Raw genomic sequence first — 14,720 nt, 5'->3', positions numbered from 1 at the left:
CCATTGTGTACGTTAATGCGGGGTATGCCTGTACTAGTTATTTTATACGCTGTCCCAACAGTGATGTCATTATTGTCTCCCCACCAAAAGGTGTTATATACATGATACAAATATATGTAATTCAAAAGTAACATCCTACCCCTTTTTATGTTCTGTACCTCACTCCCCATTGTCCTTAACAAAAAATGCAAATAAAGAACAAGTTTACAAAAAGAACACACCTTTTAGTGGCATCTACTAGAGTTTTATAAAACAGCAATCGCATTAATAACATGTCTATTACAATTATAGTTTAGACACCACTGCATTGATACATCATAATTTAGGGATTATTACACCTCATCAAGGACATTAGGAGTAATAACACAACAGCCTTTTTGTGGGTAGCAGTTACATTGATTAACTCCACCCAGTGCTGTTCTTTTACTCCATCTTCACACCTGTGAAGGCTCTCTGAATTTTTTAATGTTTTAATTTTGTGTTTACTCGTTTGTTTGTTTGTTTGTTTGTTTGTTTGTTTGTTTTTGTCCTCAATCCCTTACACCTATATTTTAATATATTATAATAAAATTTGCTTTTAATTTACTAGGTGTTTTTTTGTGCCGCATAAGGGGATCCTTCTCTATCTTAGCAAAACACATTTCATCTTCCCCAGTGAGCACCACCCATTTTCAGTTGTTTGGGATTTTTAATCAGATTACTACACACCTACCCTCCCAATCTTGTTCAGGATGGAGGATATTTTAGCAATCTTTTATATGGTAAATAAAATAATTCTTTTTTACATCACTGCAGTCTAGGTCATTTTAATTCCTCTATGGCAGCACACTGCCCTACTTGGAACATGTTATTCCTTTCTATTGTATGCTGCACACACAATTCTAAAGTTGAAGCCGGCAATTGTGGGGGTGGTCGTAGGGCCCAACAGCAATCACATTGAATAGCCTCCTGTGCTGCATATGGAGAGGGGAGGCAGAGACAGAGAAAGTGCAAGAAAGAGAGGGGGTGGAGTGAGATAGAGGGGAGTGTGAGAGCGAGAGAGGAGAGGGTGAGAGAGTGGGCGGGGAGAAAGAGATGGGAAAGAGTGAGAGAGAGATGGAGAAAGAAAGGGGGAGTGTGTGAGAGCGTTACACTGTGCTCACCACGGACAAGGAGGGACCCCGAAACTGAGGTGAGATGGGTAACAAACTGCACCCACAGCTACAGGGACACGCCTGGAAAGTGGAAAATAGGTGTCTGGGAGTATAAGATAAAGTAAGATACTCGCCAGACGAGAAGGGAGGTTCCAGAAGATAGGTGGTACAGAGAGCCTGGGGTCCAGAGCCGGGAGGTAGGTCGGAATCCGCAAGAGGTAAAGGGGTCGGGGAGTCCAGGAGGTCAGGATACAAACCAAGGGTAGAAGTCCAGAGCGGGTCCACAGCCAGGCCGGTTCGGTACACAAGGGATCACTAGGAGACAAAGAGACAGGAACTAAGGCAGGCACGACCGTGGTTAACACAGATCATACAAAGCTATGCTCAGCCAAAGAATGAATGGCTGAGCAAGATATAAGTAGGAGGAAGGAGAGGGGGAGTAACGAGGGAGCGGCCCCAGGGAAGATAGGGATTGGTAGGGAGAAACTTACCACAGCTGCGCTAGATGTGCAGCTTGTGAGCGGTGCACGCGCATCAGGCGCGCGCAGCCTCAGCTGGGGGCAGGAACTCCTCCTGAGGGAGGACATAAAGGTCCTCGGCCGTGCGCGCGCATGCGCGAGATCAGTAGCCGCCGCGGGAAGCGGAGGAGAAGGAAGATCCCGCCCGCGGCAGCGAGGAGGCAGAGCTGGAGCGGGGATAAGTAAAGTCGCGGGGGGAACCCCTTTAGAGAGAGGTGTTCCCCCGGACCTTACAGAGAGAGAGGGAGGGGAGAGTGGGAGAGAGAGAAGAGGAAAATGTGAGATAGGAGGGGGGAAAGTGTGAGCGAGAAAGGGGTAGAGTGAGGAAGAAGGGGAATAGAGAGAGGGTCGGAGAGAGAAAGAGTTTTGGAGAGAGGGGGTGTGAGTGAGAGGAGAGGTAAGAGAGAATGGAAGAGTGCATCAGAGAAAGGGGGTAGAGAGAGAAGGGGAAGAGTGAGAGTGAAAGGGAGGAGAGTGAAAGAAGTGGAAGAGTGAGAGAGAAAGGGGGAGAGAGAAAGGAAAGAATGAGAGAAGGGGAAGAGTGAGTGAGAGGGGTTGTGAGAAAGCAAGATGGGTGGTGATTGAGTGGGATGGTGATTAAGAGGGGTAGAGCAAGAATACGGGAGGGAAGAGTGTGTGTGTGTGTAAGGATTCTGCTCGATCCGTGCTGGGTTTTGCTGCCAGTTCAGATTTGCCAGACGTTTTGCTCAAACTGTCCATTTTGTGTACTTCCAGTCTGCTAGTGGGAGCCGCCGAGCAAAGTTCATACGTTTGCAGCTCTTGCTGGTCTTTGCAGTCACGCTTTATCCTTTTGCTTATTTTGAATCTCCTGTGTGACCCTGACATCACTGCTTTCTGCCTGCTCTGGCCTCTGCCTGTCTCCTGGACATTGCAACACTGCCACCAGCCCTGACCTCTGCCTGCTTACTGACTACGGATATTCTTACAGGACTCTGTCCCAGGGTTCTGGACGGTTTATTTGCAACTCTACCTCAGCCCTGTGGGTCCACTTCCTGATTTGAAATGAGCACTGTCACATTTTGCTCAGCCAAACATGGACCACTCTGAGGTAGTGCAAGCCGTATCTCTCCAAGGGGAACTACTCGGAGATCATGAGACACACTTCGCCCAGCAAACCAAAAACTGGCACTCATTTCTAGCCGACTACAGGACATTATCATCCAGCTGGATACATTCCAGGTGGGTTCTACCCCTGCACCACCATTGCTGGCAGCATCTCAAGCGCCAGTTCTGTTATCCCCTACGCCAGGAAGCCACGGATCCCAATGCCTCTACGGACCCTATGATGTGTAGAGGATATTTTAATCAGTTTTCGATCCTGTTCGAACTCCAGCCCTCCATGTTCTGCACCCATCGATCAAAGGTAGCATACGTCATTTCCCTACTGACAGACGAGGCTTTGGCCTGGGAGAAACAAAAAGTGAATCCCTGCGCTTCTCCCTTTGGAATAGAAATCAATGGGGAATAAGTATATATATGTATGGTGTAAATATGTATAAGAAAAAAGGAGACTTTTGGTATACATCCTTTGATCAAATAATGCCAAGCCTGCTAACCACGTCAAGGTAAGTCTCATTATAGCAGGTCCCTACGCTAAATGCATACTAATGTTATGTGAAAGGGTTAAAAAAAAACAAGCATATGCTTATATAACATAGTGCAGTTAGGGACCTGCTATAATGATAAGGGGCTGATCGATAAGGGGCTGATCGCTGCTCAGTCGGCGAATTTCGGATAGCGATAAAATTTTGCATCGATACAGGCCGTTATTGAGCACTTATCGAGGCTATCTGAATACGAGTAGCCATTTTGGTCGATAAGTGCTCAATAAGGGCCTTATCAAGGCTTTCTGAATAAGGCCCATAGTCTCGGACCTCAGAGCCGAATTCATCTCAAGATTTTGGAAAGCCTTTTGTCAAAGAATGGGCCTCTCCCTCCATTTTTCTTCTTCGTACCATCCCCAGTCCAACAGACTCACTGAAAGGGCCAATCAGTCCTTTGAACAATTCCTGCGATGTTTTGCATCTGGACTACAGGATGACTGGGTTGATCTGCTCCCGTGGGCCGAGTTTTCCTGCAACTCTATGAAGCATGATTCCACACTGTAATCTCCATTCTTTTGTGCCTACGGGTACCACCCTGCTCCCCTTCCTACTTCCAGGCCTCTCTCCGGAGTTCCTGCAGTTTATGATAGGATCCATGAACAGCTATCACTCTGGAAGAAGATCCAGACCAATCTGACCAAAGCCGCCCTCCAGTAATAAACCCAGAATAAAAGTTGACGACCACCTCCCCGTTTCAAGTGGGAGATCAAGTTTGACTAGCTACTAAAAATATCCGACTGAAACTGCCCTCCTCCAAACTCGGGCCCAAGTTCATTGGACCTTACAAAATTCTGAATCCTGACAACCTTAATACTTGCCCCACAAATAAAGCATCCTGATAGCCTCTGGCTATTGTCCCACACCCACAGTCACTCCTACCACCCATTGTGACCAAGCACTGCCATCTACAGCACTTATTCCCTCACCTGCTGTCTCTATAAGTTTCCCATAATACCTCTTAGATTGTAAGCTCTTCGGGGCAGGTATTTCCTTTCTTATTGTCTCATTTAGCTGTGCTTAATGTATTATTATAATTCCCTGTACAGTATTCTTTGTGAAGCGCTGAGTACACTGGCCATTTTGTGTACTGGCAGCCTGCTATATAAGGCTGCAGTTCCTGGTGGGAGTCGTCGAGTAAATTTCATATGTTTGCTACTCTTGTTAGTCTCTGCAGTCACGCTTTACCCTTTTGCCTTGTATGTCTTTAATTATATAGCGCCATAGCGTCATATGTTTGCTACTCTTGTTAGTCTCTGCAGTCACGCTTTACCCTTTTGCCTTGTATGTCTTTAATTATATAGCGCCATAAATGTAAATAGCGCTTCACAGTAGTAATACATATCATATAAATAACAAATAATATAAATAACAGATCATGGGAATAAGTGCTACAGACATACTGTAAAATTAACATTAAGGAAGTAGTCCCTGCTCCGAGGAGCTTACAATCTAATTGGTAGGTAGGGAGAACGTACAGAGACAGTTGGAGGGAATTCTAGTAAGTGCGTCTGCAAGGGGCCAAGCTGACCCCAGACCCTGACACTGACCTCGCTGCTTTCTGCCTGCCCTGACCTCTGCCTGTCTCCTGGACTTTGCAACACTGCCGCCAGCCCTGACTTCTGCCGGCTTACCGACTACGGATACTCTTACCCTGGGCCATGGTCGGTTTATTTGCATCCCTACCTCAGCCCTGCAGGTCCACTTCCTGATTTGAGATGAACACCGTCACAATGTGATAGAGAGGGGGAGGACTCACAGGGCTGCCAATAGGAGGGAGTGAACACCTACAGTACGCCCTGATCAACAACCCAGGGCCCATTGGAGACTCTAGTCCTTGGTCCTGGGAAAGCTGTCAGTGTCCCGTCTGTTCCTGTTGTCCTACTTAATTCCACAAAAAAATTAATCTAAATATACTTTAACAAGTTTCTATTTTTGGTGTATCGCTCAAACTTCTTATGACCTTGAACATACATCATGAATACTTCAGAAGATAGGAATATGTCTGACCCAGTCCTGCAACAGAACTATTTTTTTACTGTACCAGAATATATATGCAGCCAGCCAGATGACTAAACAATGACACAGAAAGTTCAGAAAGTTTGCATCAATAGATATCATCTAGCAAATACACTGTCAAGCCAGAGTATTATGTGAACAATGATTTGTTAATGTTCAGCACTTCTTGAAAATGTCTTTGCTTAACTAAATTGTTTCTTAAAAAAGAGTTCAGTAGCCTTATTCATGTGACCTATGTCATCTCTTTGTATCCTTATTTAAATTGGGTATAAATGGCTTGTTGTGCCATCAAGACTGAATCATGTTCAGGTTAGAAAATTATGGAGCAAACCACATAATATGTATTGTCAAATACATAGATTGTACAATGAAAGGTAGCTAGGTAGCGACCGTATGAATAGTAACCAATGACAGGCACATAAAAGTCAAGATGATGGTGAAAACCATTTATCTGCACATGAAGATGCAATCTTTCAGTCAATAATTCATGAAATAACATTTAAATGTGTAGGTTATATTTAATTAAAAATCCTAGTTGTGTTTTATCCTAAATATATTCTTTTTACACATATTTTAAATAAAGGAATTAGGAATGTTTCTATAGGGCAATTTTGTTTTAATATGTACAAAATAATCCTTATAATATATTTTAACCTATACTGAAATGCTAATCTAAATATAATTAATATTTAGCCTAAATGGATAGCTCAGTGATAATGTCACAGCTTTAAACTGGTGAACTTGGTTCAAATTCCAGTGTCAAAGTCCTTGGGTAAATCACTTAATCCCACTGTGCCTCCGGCACCAGAACTTGATTGTAAAAGCTCTACAGCGCAGGAACTAATTGTGCTTGCAAAACTCTGTGTACAGCGCTGCATATACTGTCATGACTACGTAAGAAAAAATATTAATAGAATATTATTATTGAAAAAACACGCCCGCCATCAATAAATTTTATTAAAAAATAGCATTGAAAATTACATATAACCATCAATGCTACAGTAAAATACATTATAACAATTTAACATCAGTGCAGGCCACTGATATGCTATTATGTTACATAGTGTTAACTTGGTTTGACGTAAATGAGGTTAACGTAAGGCTGTAGTATTCTTTATACTGTAAGTATCAATCCCTCTGACTACCTACTGTGTAATAATGACTTACTTGTCAAGGATCTAACGGACAGGTGAGGCTCCCTGAGAAGAGTCCTGGAAATTACCAGTACTTTGAGAAGGAACATAACACTAACTGTTTACTGCTAGTTATCTATCTATTGTTCAATTCAATAGCATGTGAAACCACTGTTGAGTTTAAGTCAGAGGCCACCGCAGCTCTGTCAATTAGTGCAATATGAAGTTCTTATTTTCTTTTTCAAAATACTGTCTTCTCTTTTGTAGAGACAAACCAATACAATATGAACTTTTCAGCTTGCTTTATAATATTTGTGTAGTTAATTCTCGTGCTGCAATTTGTGTAGTAAATGTATCAAGTACCTCAATAATTAAAAACCATTAAAAATTGCATATTAATTTGTATTGTTTATTTGTAAAGTGCTAACATGTTCTGCAGCATGGTACAATGTGTGATATATATTACATAAACAGAATGGCATACAAATAAGGACAAAGAAGTGCAGACAGGTACAAACTGTAAGGATGGCCCCGGTCCCTGGAGCCTATCATCAACCATGTGTTTTAAATAGTAATTATTGGATCCAACATTACTGAGGTCTGTCCTTATTTTTCCCTGTAGCATTCCCGTTTCATTTTAAGGTTGCTTAAATAGCACAGATCTGAGCTTCCATATCTAACATATTTCTCTCTATCAAGACAATTATGTCAACCCGGAAAAAACATAAGATCATTTGCACCGAAGTCAAGTTTGGATGCGAGAGTTGTAAACTTCTCATAAACTCGGTTTCTCAGTCCAGAAGGAAACAAATACCAAAAGTATTTTTCTCATCACATTGAAAACTTTTTAAAAGATCCTTAGAAGTATTATTTTATCGGTTCTGCAGGAACTACCTCACAAGAGCAGCAAACATGAGAGAATATATAGAACAGGCAACTAATTTATATTGTGACTGCTTAATTGGTGCACTGCTTAGTAATGTGTGTTTCTTCTGCATGCATCTTGCTTATGTTTGTGAGTTTTTATTTTTACAGTGGGCAAATATCCACTTGACATGTTATGTTTGCATAGGTATACATTTCAATGTTTTAATTTCTAGGAGAATATGAGGGATGACGTTAGTTACAAAGCCCCACAAACCAATTCCTGTTTATGGTCTTCAATAGTACTCAACACTCTGTAACCAATTTGAGATTACACAGGACAACACTCAATGTAGCAGGGCTGTGCTGGAACAGTGCCCCATGGAAACATTTTTTTCTAGCTGTTGGAATGCAAGGACATATATGTGATAAGGACATATTTTAAACTAAACTAAAAAAAAATATGTTTCCTAGCTACTCCACTCCTGGAACTAATCATTTAACCCTCTGAAGCAGTCCTTCAGCAGTATCAGTCTTAAGGGCCACAATAACCCTATAATCCAAAAGGGTGAAAAAAAACTCTAAAAGCAAATACATCTCTTAAATTAAAGTCTAATCCAGGAGGTTTCTTATTTCCACCTCTTCAAAACCCGCTAAAAAGAAAAAAGGATAAAAAGAACCCCCCAACCCCAAAATTGTGCCATACTAATAAATCTTAAACTGTAGCAGAGTTAGTTCTTTTTAATCATCATTGATGTTGATTGTAAATTATTTTTCTGTACAGTATGCATTTTCTTCTTTGTTTATTTTTATGTTCAGAGTAACTCTTGCTCCCTGTCTTTCTGTCGGCAACTGAAGCTTATGTGAAGATATATAGCCTTTCTCATGGATGGGTGGCATGTCCCATAGCGTTGGCGCCCACCACATGCTTTAAAAAGCAATTGGAATGGTTTTAAATTTCACATGGAATACATTGTGGCATATACCATATTACTTTAGTAAGGCAATTTTGTACAATACTGATCAAAAACTGCTATTTTCATCTTGCATTTCTTCATTTCAATATATCAAGATTTTTTAATCCAGTTTTCACCTTATGCATTAGTGTGTAATTTGTGTATTGCCGATACTAAGAGTATGGGAGATATTCATAAGGCCTCGTCCATGTTTAGTGCTTGCGGGCGGAGGCGCGCTTCCGCTCGGCACTGAGCCCCTACAGCCGCAATGAGAGCGGCTTTAGTAGGGGCTCGCCTACTCTTCCGCGTGCTTGCGGAAGCATAGGTTGTAGGGAAATTTTAAATTTCCCCGCTTGCCGGGGCGCAGGGCCGGTCACGTGATCACTGGCCCGCCCGCCGACACGCCCCCAGACGGCAGCAGGAACCCTGGCCGAGGCCTAACACACACATCTTTGTGCATCAACATTTCTCTCTCTTTTTTTGTGTTAAAGTCAGCAGAGTTCAACTCATTGGTCAACAGTGTTTGTCACAGTTTATATTAGTGCAGAAATGGGAGAGTATGTAAAAATAAACTTTTCTGTGTCATGATAAAAATACCCCAACGTATGCATATCTTAACATGTTTTTGACATGTGCACTAAAGGAAAAATGCTGTGCTGCAGCCCAAAAAATAAACATACACAAACATATCAAAACGTATCGATAAGCAATCTGTGCAATAGAATGAACAACGGGCTCATACAGTATCTACTTTACAAAACTAAATACAACGCAACAAACATCCCGTATTGTTTCACAAAAATCCAGAATGCTGCAACATTTTCAGAAAGAAGAAATCTACTACTTTACCAGTTTTCTGGCATTCTAACATAAATAAATAAAATGATGCACAGTATAAGAAAACTTTTATTTTTGTCAGTCTGATACAAACGTCCGACGTTTTTAAAACATAGAAGAAAAAAATACTGTGTGTATATGGTTTGAAAGGAATATACACAATCATTTCTAGAAATGTAAACTACAAGTGTTTGTACCATTAGAAACATAAAGAACACTGTTTGTAAAAACCTTTCTGCTTACTAAAGGGCAAATATATTACCTCCCGAATACAGTTTCCAACTGTTTAGTGATTAAAAAGTTATTACATGTGTGACCCAGGCATGTTAAGTGCAGCAATGCATCAGGTAGCACTGGTTATCTTAATTTATTACATTCCTTGCTAGATAGAACACATTGACCCCTTCATAGGGACTAACAGATCCTTTCTTCTGCAATGGAATTCTAAGTATTTTATCACTCACTTAAAACATTGTACATGTCAGTTTCAGATACAACTTATTGCCATCTAATAAAAGGAACACTACTTCAAACATGAAGAAGTGTATTTTTACCTTCTAGGGGATAGATTGGCCTTCAACCTTCCATAAATAAAATAGATATGCTAAGATCTATGCAAGTCGCAGTGTTACGTGAAAATCCAACATCACACAAAAATGGGAAAAAAAGTGTAATTATGTTTTCAAATAGATAAATAAAAGCACTGATCTGCATTGCACCGCTTTCAAAACAGCATGTATTGCGATTATAGCTTAACGGTAAAGACAATGATTTTGCATGCTCAGTAAATAATAATTTTATATCCAATTATTTATTAAACACAGTTTTATCAGATAAATATACTGCAGAAATCAACATTTCCAATACAATTGCCATTATGATATTGGTATTGCCAATGTATATGTAGCACTGAAAAAACGTGTGGTTGAGATGCAGAAACCAGTCGGAGTTTTGTTCTTGAGCTCTATGTGCTTTTTTTAAATTATGATTTAAAACATTTTGTTACTAATAAACCAGCATTATCCATTCAAGTTTTTCCAGCGATAAGTAGAGATACAGGCTGTGTGTGTATAACCCTATATACTGTATGCTATAATATCTTTCTTTGACATCTTTTAAAACTATGTTTTATAGAGATGCAGTTGACAGGTAACACAGACATCTTATAGGAGGAACATATGATACCATGGATGCTATAAATCTTCATATCCCATACCAACAAAAAAAGCAAAGCTGCATAGAAGGACATTGCAGACTACATTCATGTGAGTTAAACAATTATCATATTGGTTTTTGAATACATGTGGCAGATCCCTATCTATGATCATGTAGATTAAATTAAAATCATAAGGACTTTCATGATCAAGAGAGCTCACAATGGGATAAGGAAATGGGTACTCAATACTAATTACACTAACGTGATGCAAAAGAAGCCATATCAAATTGAAAAAATAAATGCTTGATGCATTGATACTATTACAGTCAAAATAATGGAAAAAAAAACATAGTTGTATCTTGTTAACATACAGTATGCAATTTTAATATCCTGACCCTTGAATTAAAACTACATGTAAGTTACACCGTCCCACTTCAATTAAATCAGACTTAATGATTTTTCATCTGCAAGGAAGATGCCAGTAATTGTATTTTCCATCCCAGGGTGTCAAAAGGTTGGAATACTTTTCAGCAGACTTAGTGTCTCAAATATGACCATATACCAGGAGATCCTCAATAAGAAAAAGAAAAGGCACGGAATGGTAAACAACAGGGTGGAGAAAACTAAGAACCTGTTTTTCAACAAAATACATATATCCATTCAGAGTTATTATTGAACCCCCCAAATTGATACAACAACCACTCTTAACTACAATGAAGCATTATATCGAAATATCATATATAGTGGCAAGAAAAAGTTTGTGAACTGCAATAATAATGACGGAAATTCCATTCTTTTTCCATGATAACCTTTTGAATCAAAATCAGTCTTTTCTTAAATATCCAATAAGGTTTATATGAACAAATTCCATGTCTTTTGAAACAAAATGATGTATGAATTAAACAAACAATGTGTAATTAGAATCAGGGTATCTGAGACAGTAAGTGAAACCCTGGTTTTATCAGCTAAATTAAAGGGGATAATTATAATCAGGTGTGTAAATAATTAGGCAGACCTTCAGGTGTGTGTTTAGGAGGCCCCACCCTATATAAAGATCAGAAACTTTGTGAATTTTGTCTTCACCAAACAGGTGAAACACATCATGCCACAATCAAAATAAATCTCTGAGGACCTCAGAAAATCAGTTATTGATGCTCATCAGTCTAGAAAATGTTACAAAACCATTGCTAAGGATTTCAGACTCAAGCAATCCACTGTCAGATAAATGGAGAAAGTTAAAAATCACATTCACTCTACCCAGGAGCAGTCGTCCTACTAAAATCTCTCCAAGAACAAACCGGCAAATCGTCTAGGAAGTCACAAAGAACCCAAGAGTAACATCCAAGGATCTTCAGGCCACTCTCGCCTTGGCTAATGTGAGTGTTCACGACTCAACTATCAGAAAAATACTGAACAAGAATAGTGTTCATGGAAGGATGGCCAGGAAGAAACCACTGCTCTCTTAACATTGCTCTCACATTGCTGGCCATCTGAAGTTTACCAAAGAGCACATAGATTATCCACAAGACTTCTGGAACAATGTTCTCTGGACAGACGAGTCAGAAACCATGAATTCTGCATTGTATTAGAAGATTCTAGAGGAGAATGTCAGGCCATCTGGCTATGAGCTAAAGCTGAAATAAAAGTGGGTCATGCAGCAGGACACTGATTACACACATGCAAGCAGATCAAGAAAAGAATGGTTGCAGAAGAAGAAATTCTGCATTTTAGAATGGCCTAGTCAAAGTCTGGATGTAACCCCATTGAAATGTTGTGGCAGGACCTGAAGTGAGCTGTCCATTCAAGGAAGCCCTCTAATGTCACTGAGTTGAAGCAGTTCTGTAAGGAGGAATATGGCAAAATTCCTAAAAAACGATTTGAAAGACTGATCAGCAGTTATAGGAAACGCTGAGGTGAAGTTATTGCTGCTCAATGGGTACTGAATCAAGAGGTTCACATACATTTTCACAACTGGATATTGAATGTTGAATCATTTGTGGATAAAAAAATGTTGAAAACGTATCATGTTTTTGTGTAATTTGTTTGACCAGATTATCTTTATCTATTATTAGGACTTACATTAAGATCTAATACAGTTTTAGGTTTCAAATATTTGAAATATGGGAAAATTGTAAGTGGTTCGCAAACTTTATCTCGCCACTGCACTGTATATGTTGCAGGTCCTGATTACATTTAGTTTAAAAATCAGTCCCATGTCCAAATTGGCAAAAATAATATTATTGTATAATTAGCATGATTATATATATATATATATATATATATATATATATATATATATATATCCCAAAGCACAAAGGCAAACGCACACACAAAGCACAAACGCACCTAGCAGCAAAGGGTTTGGCTTCCAGAGTTCATTCATGACAGCACGAGTGCAGATTCATGAATTGTATTTAAAAAGATCACTTGTGAGCACATTCACATGTCTTAGACAGGTCTGCAGCCCTGCCTTTAACCATTATCACCTAGCATACAAAGCTTCCACTGCAGCAAGGGATTCTGGGAAATGACATGCAAATGAGTACACCGTGTCACATTTTGCCTGAAATTCATTTTTACATAGAACCCTTATAAGCTAATGCTCGCTGTTGACACAGCTTTCAAGCACAGCATGGGAATCAGATGTAAAGCCAGAGAAACCACTCACTTACTCACTTAAAATGTGTGTGTGTATATATATATATATATATATATATATATATCATACAATACCTAAAAGGTAAAGAGACAAAAGCACTCAGCAGTTCAGTAATGAAAAAATGTATTAAAGTACACAAATACTTGCACAAAAAGGGGGGTGCCTTGATAAAGATCTCTCTCCGGGATTGAAACGTTGGACTTTTTGTGCAAGTATTTGTGTACTTTAATACATTTTTTCATTACTGAACTGCTGAGTGCTTTTGTCTCTTTACCTTTTAGGTATTTTATGCTGTGTATTTTTATGACCTTAGCACCAGCTATTACTACTCCACCACAGGAGTGCAGAATATCTATCTATCTATCTATATATATACGTATCTGTACCATGTTAGCCATGCTTAATAATCAATAACAAATAGTTGATACAGTTCTGAGGCTAGCAAAATGCTTTTATTTGTGCGAGCTTTCGAGATACAGTGATCTCTTCTTCCGGCAATGTTACAATCGCCCGAAGAAGGGATCACTGTATCTCGAAAGCTCGCACAAATGAAAGCATTTTGTTAGCCACAGAACGGTATCGACTATTTGTTTTTGATATATATATATATATATATATAACAAAACAAAAAAGTGTGGCGCCAAAAAATAATATTACTGTGATAAAATAATTAAATGAAACTATAATTATTGAATAAAGAATTGTGTAAAGTGACAAATATATTAAAATTGTGTATATCTCTTAAACTAGTGTGACATTTATAAATTCTATTATAACACAACCAATAAAATTTATCATAACAGTGCATAAACGTGCTAAAAGAAAAAAACAGAAAAATCAATAAAAATCCAACCAGTCCTTCAATAATTAGTCCATAATGATGAGGTTTCCAATATTGATGAAAGGGGTCTTTGGGCTGCTCTCACACGGGGTAAACCAACTCCACAGATATCTATAGACAGAAAAAGAGAGAGAGCGCACGCCCCATAGCATAATACTGCATAAAATTTATTAAAACAGAGGAAGGGGGTGGGGGGGGGTAGGAATCGCACTCACAAGATGCAAATAGTTAAAAGGCAGTTTGTGAATATATCACCACCATCCGGTTCTGGATACTGGAACACGTCTCCGTGGACTCCTTCAGGGCTGCCAGACACGATCACCAGGAACCAGATGTATAAGGCTCCGTTCGCTGTCTGTGTGTAGTCCAAAATCCAGCTCTCACTTCCAATGGCCGCCGATTGTATTCCCGCGCTTGGTGTAGGCTTCTGCGCGTGCGCGGCGTCGTCGTGATGACGTAATCGCGCTCTCAGTACCCTAACGCGTTTCGTCACCTGACCGGTAACTTTCTCAAAGGGCTGATGAAAGCATCAGCCCTTTGAGAAAGTTACCGGTCAGGTGACGAAACGCGTTAGGGTACTGAGAGCGCGATTACGTCATCACGACGACGCCGCGCACGCGCAGAAGCCTACACCAAGCGCGGGAATACAATCGGCGGCCATTGGAAGTGAGAGCTGGATTTTTGACTACACACAGACAGCGAACGGAGCCTTATACATCTGGTTCCTGGTGATCGTGTCTGGCAGCCCTGAAGGAGTCCACGGAGACGTGTTCCAGTATCCAGAACCGGATGGTGGTGATATATTCACAAACTGCCTTTTAACTATTTGCATCTTGTGAGTGCGATTCCTACCTCCCCCACCCCCCACCCCCTTCCTCTGTTTTAATAAATTTTATGCAGTATTATGCTATGGGGCGTGCGCTCTCTCTCTTTTTCTGTCTATATATATATATATATATATATATATATATATATATATATA

The 14,720-nt window shown here is 39.9% G+C and overlaps 1 long non-coding RNA gene across 1 annotated transcript in view; it reads left to right on the top strand.

Annotated features, from left to right (window-relative positions):
* Window positions 1-12,207, top strand: part of LOC142488576 (uncharacterized) — a 64,287-nt gene extending 52,080 nt beyond the window's left edge. Inside the window, exons 3-4 of the long non-coding RNA XR_012799508.1 lie at window positions 10,217-10,347; window positions 11,329-12,207. This is a non-coding gene — a long non-coding RNA (uncharacterized LOC142488576). The remainder of the gene's footprint in view (window positions 1-10,216; window positions 10,348-11,328) is intronic.
* The last annotated feature ends 2,513 nt before the right edge of the window (window positions 12,208-14,720 follow it).

This window comes from Ascaphus truei, chromosome 2, assembly GCF_040206685.1.
Source record: "Ascaphus truei isolate aAscTru1 chromosome 2, aAscTru1.hap1, whole genome shotgun sequence".
NCBI classification, from domain to species: domain Eukaryota; kingdom Metazoa; phylum Chordata; class Amphibia; order Anura; family Ascaphidae; genus Ascaphus; species Ascaphus truei.
This window is presented reverse-complemented; position numbering and strand designations above follow the sequence as displayed.